This window comes from Oreochromis niloticus, linkage group LG23, assembly GCF_001858045.2.
Source record: "Oreochromis niloticus isolate F11D_XX linkage group LG23, O_niloticus_UMD_NMBU, whole genome shotgun sequence".
Lineage (NCBI taxonomy): Eukaryota > Metazoa > Chordata > Actinopteri > Cichliformes > Cichlidae > Oreochromis > Oreochromis niloticus.
Window position 1 is genome coordinate 4,599,757 of NC_031986.2, and position 13,236 is coordinate 4,612,992.

Below are 13,236 nucleotides of genomic sequence, written 5' to 3' on the forward strand. Positions count from 1 at the left end.
TTCGCAAACTCCTTTGATCCCATGTAAATCTGTATTACGTAGAAGTTCAGCCCAGCAACCAGTTCAGTTCAACACAAGTTTAAATGATTCTATCTGAACTCTGTGGAGCCTGATCTCAAGCTTTTTGAGTCTGACACTGAAACCAGAGGATCTTTCTGTCTCTTCACATTCACTGTGATCCAGTGATGGGAGTGATTTCAGCCCTGAGTGATCACGCTGATGTTTGCACAGAGCAGACAATGAGGTGAATGTTTGGGCACATTGGTAACAGTGAAACAGTTTATTAGTAACATGGGATCGTTTGTGTTCGGAGTATGAACTGAGATTCCTGAAGCTCTTGTCACACTGGTCACAGCTGTAGTTTCCTTCCATGTGTGTACGTTCATGATAGTTACGATGACTTGAATTTGAGAAGCTTTTGTCACAGTGTCTGCACTTGTATGGTTTCTCTCCTGTGTGGACTCGTTTGTGTCTTTTAAGCTGACCTGCAGTGTTGAAGGATGACCCACACTGATCACAGAGGTGCTTTTTAACCCCACTGTGAATCAGTTCATGTTGTTTTAAGTCACTTGATGTGGTGAAACTTCTCCCACATTCTTTGCAGTATTTCAGTTTGTCTCCAGTGTGTCTACGTTGATGTGTTTTTAGGGCAACTTGCCAACTGAAAGTTTTTCCACAAATGTCACAACGAAAGTCTTTCCCACCACCACAGTGATGACAGGGTTGAGAACTGGATCCATCTGTGTCGCTCTGCTTTTAAACAAAGACACAAAGACAGTGTAAGTCAGTCCTTCAACATTTTTATCCTGAACGTCGCCTGAAATAAAGAGCATCTCTGCAGACGTCCAATTACATTTTACTGTTTCAGTTAACACACTCAGTTTACTGGGCTGCAATAACTACAATACTACCACCATAATACTACAGTAATACTAAAATCATAACTGGCATAAAAATCTGAATAATCACTCAGAGCTGCTTTTCCATGCAGTAGAATTGCTAACATGCTAACACAGTTTAATGAGCAGAGTTGTTCCAAACAGTCAGGCTAAAATGACAAGATAACAATATAAATACATACCTCACAGTAACTGCACTTGTAGAGTCTCTTTCTGGTGTGGATCTGTTGGTGTCGTCTCAGGTGATGTGGAGATTTAAAAGCCTTCTCACACAGGTCACATTTATAAGGTCGTCCCTCAGTGTGGGTAAACATGTGTTGTTTTAACCGTGTGTCTGTTATAAACTCTTTGCCACACTGTTCACAGCAGTACACAACATGTCTGGTGTGAATGCGTAGGTGTATATTTCGGTGCCCTCTCCGGCTGAAAGTTTTTCCACAAATGTCACAGCTGTATGCCTTAATTCCAGAGTGGGTAACTAGATGACTCTGTAAGTGGCTACTGTGAGTAAAAGCTCTGCCACACTGATCACAGCTGTACGCTTTAACTCCACTGTGGATGAGTTGGTGTGTTTTTAGAGCATTCTTCCAGGAAAAAGACTTTCCACACAAGTCACAGCTGAACGGTCTCTCTCCAGTGTGGATGACCTGATGACGTTTTAGTGAACACTTTGAAGTAAACTTCTTCCCACACTCGTCACAGGTGTGTTTTTTCTCTCTCTTTCTTCTGTGAGGTTTGTCGGCCTCCTGAGAGCGCTGACTTCTCGCTCCATGTTGGTCCTGCAGTGACAGAGATACAAACAGAGGCAGTGAGTGAAATGCAGTCGTGGAACAAACTGAGCCTTCAAACTCCCTCCATTAACACTAGTTTTAAACCTGAAGGTGGAGTGTGGCACCAAACACCTTAAAGGTCTCTTATCCCCACCTGCTGGTAGTTCTAACACATTACATCCAACCTGGTGTTAAAGATGATTCATGACTGTTTAAACACTAAAATCATGCCCATCCCTCCTGATTGTACACACACACAGTTTTATATTATTTTATAATTTATATTATTTTGTTGCTTCTATTACATATTTCTATAATTTGTATAGATGTATACATAATTATTCAGTGATAATAAAGCCTATGTTTGTTTATTTGTTTATTCAAAAGGAACCCCATTAGCTTCCACAACAGATGTTGCTCGTCTACCGTCAAATACAATCATATAAAATATTACACAATAAAGTGGATTCAATATATCCACATAATTTTGCTCTTACATCCACAGTGAGGTTTCACAATTAAAATATAAGCAATCAATAATAACAATAACAACAATAATAATAATATCAATAACATTGAGGCACATTACACAAATATCAAAAACAAATCATCTGCTTTTCCATGCAGTAGAATTGCTAACATGCTAACACAGTTTAATGAGCAGAGTTGTTCCAAACAGTCAGGCTAAAATGACAAGATAACAATATAAATACATACCTCAAAGTAACTTCGCTTGTAGAGTCTCTTTCCGGTGTGGATCTGTTGGTGTCGTTTCAGGCTAAGTGGAGATTTAAAAGTTTTCTCACACAGGTCACATTTATAAGGTCTCTCCTCAGTGTGGGTAAACATGTGTTGTTGTAACTCTGTGTCTGTTGTAAAGTATTTGCCACACTGTTCACAGCAGTACACATCTTGTCTGGTGTGAATGCGTAGGTGTCTATTTCTGCTCTCAATCAGGCTGAAAGTTTTTCCACAAATGTCACAGCTGTATGCCTTAATTCCAGAGTGGGTAACTAGATGTCTCTGTAAGTTCCTACTGTGAGTAAAAGCTCTGCCACACTGATCACAGCTGTACGCTTTAACTCCACTGTGGATGAGTTGGTGTGTTTTTAGGGAACGCTTCCAGGAAAAAGACTTTCCACACAAGTTACAGCTGAACGGTCTCTCTCCAGTGTGGATGACCTGATGACGTTTTAGTGAACACTTTAATGTAAAATTCTTCCCACACTCGTCACAGGTGTATGTTTTCTCTCTCTTTCTTCTGTGAGGTTTGTCGGCCTCCTGAGAGCGCTGACTTCTCGCTCCAGGTTGGTCCTGCAGTGACAGAGATACAAACAGAGGCAGTGAGTGAAATGCAGTCGTGGAACAAACTCAACCTTCAAACTCCCTCCATTAACACTAGTTTTAAACCTGAAGGTGGAGTGTGGCACCAAACACCTTAACGGTCTCTTATCCCCACCTGCTGGTAGTTCTAACACATTACATCCAACCTGGTGTTAAAAATAATTCATGACTGTTCCAACACCAAAATCAAGCCCATCCCTCCTGATTGTACACACACACACACACACACACACACAGAGTTGTTGTTTCTAATACATATTTCTATAATTTTTATAGATTTATACATAATTATTCAGTGATAATAAATCCTATGTTTGTTTGTTTATTCAAAAGGAACCCCATTAGCTTCCACAACAGATGTTGCTCGTCTTCCGTCAAATACAATCACATAAAATATTATACAATAAAATGGATTCAAGATATCCACATAATTTGGCTCTTACATCCACAGTGAGGTTTCACAATTAAAATATAAACAATCAAAAAAACAATAATAACAATAATAATATTATCAATAACATTGAGACACATTATACAAATATGAAAAACAAATCATCTCTTACAATATTTACAAGAACTAAAAGCTCTGTAAATCGGCTTTTAAATGTTCACTGAAGTTTTGAATAGTTGCCAATTCTCTAATTTTATAAGGCAATTTATTCCACTTGAAAGTTGCTCTAAATATAACAGTTTTACAAAATGTTACTTTTAACTCGAGCATTTACTAAATTGCAGTTTGTTGAAAATCGTGTAATATCATTATGTATTTCATCTGGATACTGCAGCTGAGCAGAAATAAATGTGGTGTGTTTAACAGAATTGCTTTCTTTATAACTACAAGTAAGCCATAGAATATTTGAGCCTGTACAGGAAGCCAAGAAAGTTGATAATGCATTTTATCGATATTAGTATTAGAGATGGCACGATGCCACTTTTTAATGTCCAATACCGATTCCGATATCATATGGATATCTGCTGATACCGATATGAATCCGATATAGCGTTTTTTGTAATCAATAAAACTGTTTTTTAAATAAATATCTTGCTGCATTTTGTATAAGTCCATACTCAAGTTTTAAAAACAAGACACTAAAGCTATTCCGTTATACCAAATGAGCCCTTTCCTCTACTCCCTCTTCACCCACGACTGCAGACCTGCCGATGGTTCTGACACCATCATTAAGTTTGCAGATGACACCACAGTGATTGGCCTCATCAGTGACAACGATGAGACCGCCTACAGGGAGGAGGTGGATCGTCTGGCTGAGTGGTGCGACACAAACAACCTGCTGCTTAACACCGAGAAGACCAAGGAGCTCATCGTGGACTACAGGAGGAATGCTGACCCACATCCACCCGTCTACATTAAGGGGACGGCTGTGGAGCGTGTGAGCAGCTTCAAGTTCCTTGGAGTCCACATCTCCGAGGATCTCATCTGGACGACCAACTGCTCCAAGCTGGTCAAGAAGGCTCACCAGCGCCTCTTCTTCCTGAGGACTCTGAGGAAGAACCACCTGTCCTCAGACATCCTGGTGAACTTCTATCGCTGCACTATTGAGAGCATCCTGACCAACTGTATAACAGTCTGGTACGGGAACTGCTCTGCCTCGGACCGGAAGGCGTTGCAGAGGATTGTGAAAACTGCCCAGCGCATCGCCGGAGCACCACTTCCTGCCATAAAGGACATCTACAGGAAGCGGTGTCTGAAAAGGGCTGGGAAAATCATCAAAGACCCCAGTCACCCATCACATGGACTCTTCACGCTCCTGCCCTCTGGGAGGCGCTACAGGAGCCTCTGAACTAAGACCACCAGGTACCGGAACAGCTTTTTCCCCACAGCTGTCAGACTCCTGAACTCTGCCTCCTGACATCTGACCCACGTTAAACTCATGGACTGGACATACACACACCCACAACCACCTACACACACACACACACACACACACAATGGACAACTGAAATAACAAAGAAAAGTATTTTTTGTGCCTCCCTTTTCTTGTTAATGCCCTACCTGCCCTCTGGCAAAGCTTTGCTGGAGCCGCCCCTGCACAGTTACCAGCTGTCAGCTACTTAGAAAACATGAGAGAAGAAGAGGCAGCTGCAGCTTAAGGACACAGACTCCAGAGTCTTTTTTTCCCCCATTCTAGCTGAAGTACGGGACAAATCGTTTCCTTTTCGCCTCAGTATGGAAAAGATTAAGATTAAAAATGCTGCGGTTTGGAAGCATGTAGTGAGGCTCCAAATGCTCCACCAGTTCGCCGACAGGTCTCGCAGACAACAGCCGCTCTATCGAGTGACACATACTTCTCTGATAAGCAAAGCTGGGTTACGCCAAGTAGCGCATTTTGTGAGGCGAGGATCGGTCCATTTTTAATTAGTATAGTATGAACATCTAATCTGGACGCCTTATTCTGGACTAATTGAAGTCTGTTAAGATCTGTCTTATTAGCTGCTGACCAAATGATTGAACAATACTCCAGATGAGACATTACTAGTGCATTAATTACAATTTCATAATTGAAGAAGTGATACAGAAAGAGCATTTCATAGCCATAGCTATGCCTTGTCCCGTTTTCTTAAAAACAGTCGATGTGCTGAGACCATGAAAGGTGGTGATTTATGGTAACGCCGAGTAGTTTAATCTGGGTGACGTGTTCTAACACTGGCTATGGAAAGACTCAGTTGTGGGCTGTTGACTAATCTGCTTCTAATTAACATACGGTAGATTTGGATTTAGATACATTTAAAATCATGTTGTTTTTACTTATCCAGTCAAACACATTCAGCAAATTTTGTTGTGACATGCTGGTCAATTCAGAGTTGTCACTGGCTGAATAAAACATGGTGGAATCATTGGCATACCCAAGATTAAGCCAAGACATATTGCAGATCGTTTGTGAAAACTGAATAGAGAAGTGAGGCAGCTGCCTTGGGGTAGACCACAGTTCATGTCGCAGTCCTCGGAGAAATAAACATTATAATAAACCTTTTGCCGTCTTCCAGACAAATAACTTTTCATCCAGCACAGAGCAGCTGGTGAAAATCAATAACATTTTAGTTTATCAATCAAAAGCAGCACTAAAGTCCAAGAATACCACTTTCCCATCATCTAGATGTTTATACCATATATTATCTGTCATATGAATTAGATCTGAGCTGGTAAAACGACCAGCTTGGTTCTGTTAAAGTGAATTGTTAAATGTTGTCATTTTTATGCTACCATCTCTACATTGTTTTAACTCTGTGGTGAAAGGAATTTCTTTGTGGGGGGGGGGCTTTCTGAGATACCGACGAGGCCTCCCTTGCAAGTAAATCGATCGATCGCTGTTGTCTTGTTTTTCTTTCACGGGAATAAGTCCTGGAGACAGCAGGGTCTGAGTTTAGACCCAACAGGTTCAGTGAAGAAAAATGTCTGATTGTAACCTGAGGGTTTTTTACATTAAGAAAAAGGCACCAAACTAGAGATGGCCTGATCCGATATTACGTATCGGTATCGGTCCGATACTGACGTAAATTATTAACAGGGCGTTGTTGGAATGCTACTATGCAAGTAACCCTGGCGGAAGGGGTTACATGAATAGGATGAAGGACCTATGGATTCTTCGATACCCAACATCCACAATGACGGCGAAACAACTAGTAGCTCAGTGTTCCAACATTCGAAAGAAGGGACTGCTATCACAGCTAGAGATTGACGAGGTACAACATAAATGCTACGGCAAGGAGGAGTCAGGACGCCAGGTCAGGGGGGAGATATCATCACCCCACCCGAGATTGGGTACAAAGCCCCAAGTGCGACAGGAGAAGGATCGTTGAGTGCGAGAGGAACTGACCTGAAAGATAGGATCATGGCCAAGCTTGAATCCTGGATCCCCCGTAGCCGGTTACCAAGATTACGTGAAGTACCCTCAGAAGGTCTGCTAGATGATGTTAATGCAGCACTACGGATGATACCTACAACCACGATTACCGACACTAACAAGCTGATCTACACTACGGCAGCAGTGATCAGTGAGATGCTTGGCTACAAGTTGAACAGCCACAAGGGGCAGTACCCTCCATGGAGAAGGAGGCTAGAGGGCAAGATCAAAGTAGCACTAACGGAGTTGCAGAAAGGCGCGACAAAGAAGGTGCATAAGAAATACAGCAAGCTGTCCATACCTGAGGCCTTGGAAACTGCCAAGCAAAGACTCACAGCCTTGGCCAGCCGCTTGAGGAGGTACACCAGAGAGATCGAAGGCAGGAGAATAAACCAGCTGTCCTCCACAGAACCAGCAAAGGTGTACTCTCAGTGGCAAGGGAAGAATAAGAGAACAGCACCACCAAGGCTGGAGACGGAGCAATACTGGAAGAGCATATGGGAGAAGGACGCAACCCATAACGGCAATGCTCAGTGGCTAGTGGATCTGAGGGCAGACCACAGCAACCTCCCTGAACAGGGTCCAGTAACCATCACAGTGGCAGATATCGAAGAAAGGGTCTCCAGTATGAAGAGTTGGACAGCACCAGGGCCCGACATGGTTCACGCCTACTGGCTGAAGAAGCTGACTGCACTCCACGAGCGTCTGGCAGCACAGATGAACCAGCTCCTAGTTAACGAGAGACACCCGGAATGGCTAACCGAAGGTTGGACGGTCCTGATCCCAAGGACCCAAGAAGGGACCGGTCCCATCCAACTACCGACCAATTACCTGCCTCAGTACTGCATGGAAGCTCCTGTCAGGCATCATATCGGCTAAGATGAACAGGCACATGGGTCAATACATGAGCGGGGCACAGAAAGGGATTGGCAAGAATACCAGAGGCGCAAAACACCAGCTACTGGTAGACAGAACAGTCAGCCGAGACTGCAAGACCAGACTGACCAACCTGTGCACTGCCTGGATTGATTACAAGAAGGCCTATGACTCAATGCCCCACAGCTGGATACTGGAATGCCTAGAATTGTACAAGATCAACAGGACCCTAAGAGCCTTCATCAGGAACTCAATGGGGATGTGGCGTACAACACTAGAGGCCAACTCCAAGCCCATAGCACAAGTCACCATCAAGTGCGGGATTTACCAAGGAGATGCTCTGTCCCCACTGCTGTTCTGCATAGGCCTGAACCCCCTCAGTGAGATCATTAACAAGACTGGCTACGGATACCGACTACGGAACGGAGCAGTTGTCAGCCACCTCCTGTACATGGATGACATCAAGCTGTATGCCAAGAGTGAACGAGACATCGATTCACTGATCCACACTACCAGGCTATACAGCAATGACATTGGAATGTCGTTCGGACTGGAGAAATGTAGTCGGATGGTAACTAAGAGAGGGAAGGTAGTCAGAACTGAGGGGATTGAACTACCAGAAGGCAACATTGCAGACATAGAGGACAGTTACAAGTACCTGGGGATCCCGCAGGCGAATGGGAACCATGAAGAGGCCACTAGAAAGGCTGCAACCACCAAATACCTGCAGAGGGTCAGGCAAGTCCTGAGGAGTCAGCTGAACAGTAAGAACAAGATCCGGGCCATCAACACCTACGCCCTGCCCGTGATCAGGTACCCTGCTGGGGTAATAGGCTAGCCAAAGGAGGAGCTAGAAGCCACTGACATCAAGACAAGAAAGCTCCTGACCATGCATGGAGGGTTTCACCCCAAGTCCAGCACCCTGAGGCTGTATGCTAAGCGGAAGGAAGGGGGCCGGGGACTGGTGAGTTTCAGCACCGTTGTCTCATCCTGGACTGTGAACATCCAAGAATACATTGGGAAGATGGCCCCAACTGACCGAGTGCTCAGTGAATACCTCAGGCAGCAGAAACCCAAGAAAGAGGAGGGAGACGAGGAACCATCATGGAAGGACAGGCCCCTGCACGGTATGTACCACCGGCAGATAGAGAAGGTGGCTGATATCCAGAAATCCTACCAGTGGCTGGACAAAGCTGGACTGAAAGACAGCACGGAGGCACTAATCATGGCAGCACAAGAACAAGCTCTGAGTACAAGATCCATAGAGGCTGGGGTCTATCACACCAGGCAAGACCCCAGGTGCAGGCTGTGTAAAGATGCCCCAGAGACAATCCAGCACATAACAGCAGGGTGCAAGATGCTAGCAGGCAAGGCATACATGGAACGCCATAACCAAGTGGCCGGCATAGTGTACAGGAACATCTGTGCCGAGTATAACCTGGAAGTCCCAAGGTCAAAATGGGAGATGCCCCAAGGGTGGTGGAGAATGACCGAGCTAAGATCCTGTGGGACTTCCACAGTACCAAATGGAGAGAGCATATAACCCCAGTTTTAGCTTCTTTACACTGGCTTCCTGTCTCCTACAGGATCCAATTTAAAGTTTTACTTTTGTTTTTAAGTCACTTAATGCCCGAGCCCCTCCTTACCTGTCTGAGCTCCTCTCTGCCTATGCTCCAGGAAAAACCATGAGGTCTAGCTCAAATTAATGCTGTCCATCCACGGACTAATCTCAAATCCCGTGGTGATAGATCCTTCTCTGTGGCAGGTCCCAGACTTTGGAATAGTCTCCCTTAAATATTAGATCTGCACAAACACTTGAGCAATTTAAATCATTACTAAAGACACATTTTTATGCCCTGGCTTTTAACACACTATGATCCAAGCATTTTGGTCTTATTTGAATTAGTTTTAGTTATTGTTTTAATTCTTTCATTGCCCTATTATTGTTTTTTATTGTTATTATTGTATTACATTGTTACTTTTTAATGCCATTTTTATATTGTTAAGCACTTTGTGCAGCATCGGCTGTTTGAAATGTGCTATATAAATAAATTTTGACCTTGACCTTGACCTTCCAGATACAGATGGACAAAATGGTGGTGGCTAACCAACCGGACATAGTGGTGGTAGACAAACAGAAGAAGACGGCCGTAGTGATCGATGTAGCGGTTCCGAATGACAGCAATATCAGGAAGAAGGAACACGAGAAGCTGGAGAAATACCAAGGGCTCAGAGAAGAACTCGAGAGGATGTGGAGGGTGAAGGTAACGGTGGTCCCCGTGGTAATTGGAGCACTAGGTGCGGTGACTCCCAAGCTAGGCGAGTGGCTCCAGCAGATCCCAGGAACAACATCGGACATCTCTGTCCAGAAGAGCGCAGTCCTGGGAACAGCTAAGATACTGCGCAGGACCCTCAAGCTCCCAGGCCTCTGGTAGAGGACCCGAGCTTGAAGGATAAACCACCCGCAGGGGCGTGCTGGGTGTTTTTTTTATATATACACATATGTGTGTGTGTGTGTGTGTGTGTGTGTGTGTGTGTGTGTGTGTGTGTGTATGTGTATGTGTGTGTGTGTGTGTGTGTGTAGATAGATAGATAGATAGAAAGACAGAGAGAGCCTTTTTGAATGTTGGCAAGTATGTGTATGTGGTGTTAAATAGGCCTATACTACTGCGCTTTGATGTCGCTCGTAAGGGTGAAACTCATTGTGAAACGTTTGAGAACCACTGCTACAGAACAATGGAGATTTCCGTTATATGGTAACACCCTCAAATCATGTGACGCCCAGAATTGTACAATACTGATGCTTGAGAGCGCGCGTGTGATACAAGTATGTGTAGAGTGTTGAGCGCGTGATCAGTGGTGAGAAAAACAACTCACTAAACTTGACCTTTCTATACTCGTGGCTCACTTGCACTTCTAAACTATTCGTTTGCACACTTACACACACCCAGCTGCTGTTTCCTGTTTTGCTACACTCTGGAGAGCCTCGCCTTTAACGGTCATCTCTCACAGAGAGCAACAGAAAACTTCGAAAAACTCAAGATTGACTGAACTCAGTTCAAAGTTACCTTGACACTAACCTTTAGATGTGAGAGGTAGTGATGGTCCGCTTGAAGCTGACGCTCCGGTGCGTGTGTCAAAAAGATCAACACGCTACTTCAGAAGCACTGTGTCGAGGCTTGATTCGTTTGGCCAGAGTCACGTGATTAGTGACGTCTGAAGCTTCATTTAGAAGGTACTTTTTTTTTTGTTTTTTTTTTAACGTTTGACGAGCATCTTGACTTTTGGACTTTGGATATTAACAGTCCTGGGTATGTGACTTCTTGTTTAACAGAAATGTTACAGATAACATTTGCAGTGCAGTCTTTAATTGCTAGAAATTCATATTTTTTAGATTCAGACATAAACCAGATGCCTCAGAGAAATCACTAATAACACTAAGGGCTAGACGGATTTGATTTGCATTCTTCAAGAAGAGTGGTGTCATCAGCTAGCTGGCTGATGATGAGCTCCTTATCAGCTATGGTGATTCCTTGTATAACAGGTCAAATCTTAGGGTGGAGTCTTAATCATTTTAATTGAGCTATTGCCATTCGTGTACAAGGTTTTCAAGCTTTACAGAAAAATTATCCAAAGCCAAATTTCTTAAAAGAGTGGAAAATAAATTGATGTTCAATTGTATCAAAAGCCTTTTAAAAATCCAGGAAGAGAATGAAGCTATTGTCAGATACCAAATCAGATTAATCAAGTAGATCTAAAACCAGTCTAATGTTATTAGAAATGTGTCTATTTCTCATTAAGCCTGATTGTGTCTCATTGATAATTGTATCCAAGAACTCTTTAATTCCGTTATCAAGTACTAAAGCCATAATCTCATAGTCATTATTGAGTAGACAGATGGGTCTCCAATTATCAATAAGAAGTAAGTCTTTGTTTGGCTTTGGAATAAGTGTGTTAAGAGATTTTTTAGGATTTTAGGATTTTTATTATGTTATGCTTAAAAGTACATTTCATTATCTAGATGTGTTTGCTCTTTCAGTGTTCAGCTTAAATGGGGAAGTTACACTTAAATGGGGAAGTGCAGACTCAACAGGAAGCCTGCACGCAGCACAGTTCTATTTTATCTCTTCCTGTACGTCTATGAAAAAGCTATGAATAAAGGCTGCTTTTACTGCAGGGCGCGAGTCTCCCTGAGTCTCACCCGTGTACACGTTAAACCTGTCTGAGCGTTTTTATTCTGACCTGAGTTGCAATACAGGAAAACTCCTGACATTTCTTGGTCCTTCGAGCCGGATGGGACAAAGCATTTTTGTGAGATCCCACAGGAAAACCTCATCGAGTCCTGCCGTCGTGAGAAGCCCGCGCTGAAGTCTGTCGACAGCTCCTGTCCAGGTACAGGATAAAGTCCAGAGACATGAATTCGGGTTCTGGCCAGCGTTCTTAAAAGTGGTCCACGGCGGTGGGGGTCGATGAGGTGGACCTGAGAGACCGGCAGTGAATCAGCAACTAGGTGAATATTAACACTCTCAGACACCTCGTGTAAAACGTCTAGGCTTGCCCAGAGGGGTTGGTAGCATTCCTAAAAGTAAACGCTCGCCTGAAAAAGGGGCTGGAAGCTATTTTAGGAGGATTTCTAAAAGTAAACGCTCGCCTGAAAAAGGGGCTGGAAGCTTTTTTAGAAGGGTTTCTAGAAGTAAACGCTCGCCCGGAATGGGGCTGGAAGCTTTTTTAGATAAACCTGGTCCGTAAGACGTAGAACGCGTTGAAAAGGTATTGTTGTTGTTGTTTTATTTTTGTTGGTGGAATAAGTTGATTTTACAGCACAATAAGGAGGCTGAACTATTCCACTATTTTGTTTGCTGTTGGCCACCCAAGTACTGGTGAAAAGAGAGAAACAGGTCGTGTTTCATCACGTAAAGGTGACACCGCTTTCAAGAATAGCTTGAAAGTAGAAGGCCGTGTCAACTACCTCTCTCGATTCTCGTGCCAGAGAAGGTGCCGCAGTTGTGTAGATGTAAAGTATTAAAGTATTAAAATGAAAATTAAAAGGATTAAAATGGGTAACGAAGCTTCAAAACTCACTGCTGACGAGCAGTGGTTAGAGAAAAAATGTCCAGGCGCCGGACAAATTAGTGCATGTAGATGGAGAAATCCAAAAGAAAACCTAAATGTCCCACGTGGGAGGGAAAATGAATAACTAAATTAAAAGAAACCCTCCAAGCAGAAATAAATACTGAAAAGGAAGCTAAAAAGAAATCAAAGCATACACAAGAGTTCTATTTTAAAGCATGGAAAGAGGAATGAAGTGGAATAAACAAAAGGTTAAATTAAGGTTAACTTAAATTAAAGTAGAGCTTATCTAATGTATTCAAACTGATAATAGAATAGAAAGGATAACAACCTGTAAACTGGTATTAACAATGAAACAAAATTGGGAAGACAACCAAGCTGAATGAATAGAATGCATGAAACAAGATAACTCACACG

The 13,236-nt window shown here is 43.2% G+C and overlaps 1 long non-coding RNA gene across 1 annotated transcript; it reads right to left on the minus strand.

The window, feature by feature from the left end:
* Positions 1-361: 361 nt before the first annotated feature.
* On the minus strand, positions 362-2,423 carry LOC112843836 (uncharacterized). Its single transcript, XR_003216370.1, has 3 exons — positions 2,387-2,423; positions 1,082-1,678; positions 362-753 (listed from the first exon to the last, which is right to left on the minus strand). It is a non-coding gene; the product is annotated as an uncharacterized LOC112843836 (long non-coding RNA).
* Positions 2,424-13,236: the final 10,813 nt, after the last annotated feature.